This window comes from Lactuca saligna, chromosome 4, assembly GCF_052625555.1.
Source record: "Lactuca saligna cultivar CGN05327 chromosome 4, ASM5262555v1, whole genome shotgun sequence".
In the NCBI taxonomy this organism is placed as follows: domain Eukaryota; kingdom Viridiplantae; phylum Streptophyta; class Magnoliopsida; order Asterales; family Asteraceae; genus Lactuca; species Lactuca saligna.
Genome location: NC_136420.1, coordinates 67,060,605 through 67,066,978, shown reverse-complemented (window position 1 = coordinate 67,066,978; position 6,374 = coordinate 67,060,605).

Sequence of the window (6,374 nt, the reverse complement as noted above, 5' to 3'; positions counted from 1 at the left end):
ATATATAAACCCGTTACATGCTATAACCCTTACCCTAAGGAACAGCGGCCACATATGATCTTCGGGCCTCCACTCTCTCATCAACCACCTCCGGCGCTGCCACCATTATTCCTCCATATAGCCGCCCCTCCATAAGACCATGGTAAACCACCGGCGATTCCTCACAAATCCGACGACGGGCCTGAAGGATAGTACCGAGGTTGCTATTGCGTCTTTCCCTTCTTCCGAGGAGTCCGTTGCGCCATTGCGACCACCGTGGGTTGCATCGCCATCGCTGAACACCACCTGTTGGCACCGTCGTTGCCACTACTGCTGAAGTCTAGCATGGCAGGTGCTCGTGCTTCGCGTGTGTGTGTGAATCGATGTTGTAATTGGGATTGTATGTGCGTTTTTGGTTAGTCAGGAGATGAAGAGAGCTACCATGGTAGCCAACCATGACGGTGTTGGGTTTTGGTATACTACAATATCCTATGGTGCACATACAACCCTAAATACCTTGGATCTATGTTTTCACTAATTATACATGCAAATGGTTTCCAAGGTATTAATCTTACAACTAACATGCATTTAACATAAACCATATAAGATACTAGTTAGCATAACATAAATTTTGATGGAGCTTGAAGTCTTGGTGTATTTGGCCTTAAAGAGCTTAGCCCCAATAGTGTGGAAGCCTCAAATGGAATCACAACACACCATGGACAAAGGATGAACTTGAGAGAGAATTCCATGCACACAAAAGACACCATGAACTCCAAGAAGATACAAGTGGCGATTTTGGGCAATGAAGTATCTATTTATATGTGGGATTTCTAGGGTCATGGATATAACCCAAATCCATACACATGGGTTTTATGATCCATGGTTCATGTGACCCAACTCTTTATGTATCCATACATAAACTTGGTCCAACATGAATCATAAGCCCAACACATATAAATATAACTAATTATCATAATTAGTCCCCATAGATTTAATTAGTCTCTTTTGACCACTAAATTAATTCCAAATTAATTCTTGATCAATACAAATTAAAACATATGATTTCATATTAATATATTATAACTTATAATATATTAATAAACCATAAATAACCTTCTCTCAAAAGTCCATCCTAACAGATTATCCTGATGATATGCAACCCAAATGGACCATGCTACTCTCGTGTCGAATACATACCAATAATAGTTATGGGCTTAGACACCTAATCCAACAGTCTCCCACTTGGATAAGTTTAAAACTATTATTCAAGTATGACTCCAAGATCCCGACTAGCAATCGTAGCTCTTAAAAGCCGTTGTCGAACTCTGAACAAATCAATGACATGTCCATTAGATAAGGGATCATATATTCCTCCATTCTAGATATCATATGGACTATGACATGGATTATAATCATTCTCTCTGTCCATTTGTTGTTTCCCCATTTCTGATTTATGACAACTGACTAATTGAACAAATCAAATCAGTCCAGGCCTAGCCGGGCACTTACGTTTGTCATCACCAAATCATTGAAAGGGCCACAAATATCGCTTTTATCCCTCCAAGGGTAAAAGGAATGGATAAACTTAGACTCATATGCTTGTTCTACTACTTGTTGAATCATACAAAAAGTCACGTTTTATAACATCGAGTTACCAAATGCGTTTTCGTGCAATCATTGTATAACCAACTCATAGGCAACAAGTCATATCTCTAGGTTTGAAGAATATAAGATATTATCGTCTCATGATCACTCGTGATAAAATCCATGAAGTGATTCAAATGAGCGTGGGTTGAATCCAATACTGGAATCCCTATTCCAGGAGTACTCATGAATGTTTTAGTAACTCTTACTATGTCCACTACCTTGGACATCTACAAACCTGATTCATGACAATCTTGCCTTAATACCTTCTTCCAACGTATTATCGATTGTGGATGGTTTGAATAACTTAGTCATTCGGAAAGAATAACCTAGTTATTTTGGAAGTCAAAACATGCAAAGTGTAACACAAGAATAATACTAATCCTCTATGGTCCCAAGCACCGTTGAGAGTAAATAGAACACCTTTTATTTAAACACCATATTGATTACTCATTATTCATTATATAATGTTTCAAATAATCAACTTTATACTTGAACTAAAACAATAGTTGTCCCATGCTCCAAGAATGTAAACTATGTTTTCTAAACACTAGTCATGCCATACACCAAGTATGCACACTATGTTTATCTATGATCTTTACTTTGTGAAATAGATCAATTGAACATGATTCCAGTCATGCTCATTTCACAATCCCAAATCTTTATCGTAAATGTAAGAATTCCAAATTCCTAGCATCTAACTAAATCTATTAGATTCGAAACTTATATGCATTGATCCTCTCGTAATGACTATGCACAAAGTCACAAATACTTGTCAACAGACGTTACAGAGCATTCCAATGGAGATCAATTCCATGGAAACGAAGTCTCAAATTCAAAGTACATTACTTTGAACATCCTTCTTGCATTAAGCTTTCTAATCTTACAGAGATTTGAAAGAACACCTTCCACCTATGGAAACCTTTCCAGATTCTCATTTTCACTATCACTTCTGAACAAGAGTTACCTTTTTTCAGAATATGTCAATATGGTCCTTCCAAAATTAACACTTATACTTCCAACTGTCCATGAGCAACCAATCTTTGGTAAACCTCAGATTGCTTCAACAATTTCTTAATCATTTTAGTCATAACCAATTCTAGATCTTTTATCCTCTTAATGCCTTAGGCATTCGGAAAATTTAGAAAGGATAAATATTAAAACACATGCAATCGATCCTATATCCGAAGCATATGGGACACGATTCATGATGTCTCACATAAAGACGTGATCATAGACCAGTCTTTTGCTACAATATTTTTATTTGCCATGTTTTCAAAATTTTACTATGAAGAGGGATGTCGTAATCATAATCGAATTTTGAGAACGCAATATATATAGAATTTCCTTATGTTGAACCATTCCAACACAAAATTCATATATATATATATATATATATATATATATATATATATATATATAAATATATATATATATATATATATAAATATATATATATATATATATATATATATATATATATATATATATAGGGTAAAGTGAATATACCTAACAACCTTATATAAGCTTAGGTACCTAACCTCATCAAACTACGTCATTTTGCATTGAATTTTAATTGCAATCATCCAAGGTTCTTAAATTTTATCCCTAAACTTTAGTTACTTCAAAAAATTTTGGAAATTCATCGTTATATTTATCCTACATCCTTTCCTTTGTAGCGGTAGGATATGAAGCCCAATAGGTTGTATTCAATAGAAAGACGTGATGTAAAAGAAATATATTGTTGAAAGTCCAAAGATTTTGGAAGTAATAGTGTTATGGGGTTGAAGTTTAAGAACCTTAGGCAATTACAATGTAAATATGATACAAACCGATGTAGTATTATGGAGTTAGGTACCTAAGCTTAAATAAGGTTGTTAGGTATATTCACTTTACCCATATATATATATATATATATATATATATATATATATATATATATATATATATATATATATATATATCCCTGACTAAAGATGATCAAAATCTCAATCTAAGCTTTTAGAATTGAAATGACGTATAATTTCCTCTCCCTTAATTATAGCAAAACAACTTTTCCCAATTGAAACCCTTTTGTTTTCTATAATTAACACTTAACATAATAATCAAGCTCCCACTAACATGATAATTATTAGCATAACACTTATGCTCCCACTAGTTTTGACATGTATCCAAAAATTAGCTGGATTTGTAGAAATCAATACTTTATTGACTCTCTTACCAAGGTTCAGATTTTTGATACTAGGTGCTTTGATAAAACTTTATCAAAATCATACACCTTTACTTAGATAGCTCACATGTGTGTCTAAACAATTTTATAGAACTACGAAAATGGATGCCGTAATTATAGTCTCAATTGTTTAGACCTTTTCCATTTCTCACAAGTCAATGTTAGTGTGCCGGTTAACCACACACGCTCCACTAATAATTTTGAGAATGAAAAATATCACAATTGCTATCTACTTAAAATCTACTTAGTGAAAGCGTTTCCTCACCATCATTTTCATGAATCGGAGAGAAACCTTATGACACTTAGATTTTATGGTGTATGAGTTCCTATCTATATGAATTTGTCAAAACCATAATCACAAGACAAGGTTAGTGACAAATCCAAACTCATATGGACTAAACTTGTGCAACCTTAATTTCTTGCCGCTTGGCAGCACAAAGGCCTACCATTGCTTCCAGGTTGTTATCCAAACAATTGAGAACACATAGAACTCACATGCATACTCAACTTTAACTGGAATGAGCACAAAAATAAGAATATGTCAACACGATGTGTTACAAACCTCAAGTCGTGTGCTAGTGATAAACAATAGGTTTCACCCTTGATTAATTTTTGAAACTTTCAAGACTTTTAAGACTCCCACTGCCCTCTTGACATATAAGATTCTCTTATCAAGAACCATTCCTTGACAAACAAATATTCAATAATTAATGCGGATTCTTATCAAGAAAAACACTTCACACAATTGGTCTTAGTTGGTCTTTGTCTTATCTAAGACATCACAACTGCCAATTTCAAATGTACAATAATAAGAAACATCTCATTCTACATTTGACAAGTGCTTTAAAACTTCTTAAGATTTTGTCACTCAAATTACAATCTTGGAGTATGACTCAAAGACTTGTTATGGAACGAAGTACGATTCATCTTTTTGATTTTAACCATTTTAAGAACCCACGATTTCTCTTCTTAGCCAAACAAATACACTAAGATGTCCTTTAGAGAATCAACTGTGATATGGTTTCATAATCACTAAGATAATCATAAAACAAGATACTTAAGTACTCTCCCATCTTTTTAGATTGGAGAAACTTTTATCTTTCTGCCTTATTTGATTCTTCTTATTCGTTCTGCCCAACAGTGATACTTTTCCAATGTTTCAGAATTATACTTAAACTTGTAAGTATAATCATATTTACTAAGATTTAGTAAATCATGGCGAATAGTCTCATCATTCTTCGTGGTGGACTTGACCAGTGTACACTCAAGTGTACCCGATCCCCTAATCCTTCACTTGAGTCACATATACATGTGAACAATGAATTAGTCTTAATTTACCAAAGATGAAAAATCTCATTCATCATACAATACAAGTCGCATGATTCCAAGTTTCTATCCAACTGAAACTTAGGTGATGAGAATCTTTCCTTATTCGGTAAATTATGACACTTCCACAAACAAAAGAATCAAATCCATTTTTCCAATATTGCTATCAATGGAACCATATAAACAATAATTTTTCACAAATGCCATTGAAAGGATATTTAAAATAAATAAAATTAAAATTTTATTTTATTTTAAAACTTGCGGAAAAACTTATCCTTACAATGCAAATACATATGAAAATTATGTTATTATACATTCCTAAGTAATCTGTCATAACTCTTTAACAACACTTTAAAATTCTGATCACCGAACCATGCAATCGAAATCCATCTTCGCGATCAGAATCAACATATACTTCCTTTAAGCTTCCTCTCTTTCTTTGATTCTTAAAACATCAACATGTGATTTAGTCACATCATGTAACAAAATCTCGGAATAGGAACCTAATAGAGTTAGATAGTGGATTTTACCCGAAGTAGAGTCAAACCTTTTTGACTTTACCATCCTTATGATCTTTCAGGTAAATAGGCAGCTTTGCAACCAATGCCCATTCCTTTGGAAACAAAAACATATGGAATCTTTCGGAATGGTACATGAGTCTATCTCATACTTAGCCTTTCTCTTTACCATTTGGTCAACCGAGTTGACTATGGCTGATCCCTTTCCATTGGGAAGAGAAACCTTTTCTAGATTTCCAATGTTACCATTGTCAATGTCCATGAAAGTTTAGGAAGTCGATCTTCCATTCAAAATTTCTTCACCAGTGCTCAAAATCATTGTTGACTCAGCAACACCAAGCAAATAGGTAAGATCATTAAGGGTCAAGTCATGGTCTGTCACATAGTAGTCCCAAAAGAACTCACTGTGTGCTTAGAAAGTGATTGGACATCCAACTTTTTCAAGACTTTGACACCCAACTATCTCGGCTTGTCAATATGTGACTTCATCTCCAAGATGTGATCACACATAGATCTTGCTTGCCAATAGGGCTTGAGTAACCTTGAACTTGTGGGTTAGGGAGAATAATTGGAGGGGTGGAGGAAATGAAATTCCAAGGGATTTAGGAAGATCATAGATGTCTAAACTAGACATCTATAATGGGAGGCATTCAAGTTAATTGTTTTTTCTAGGT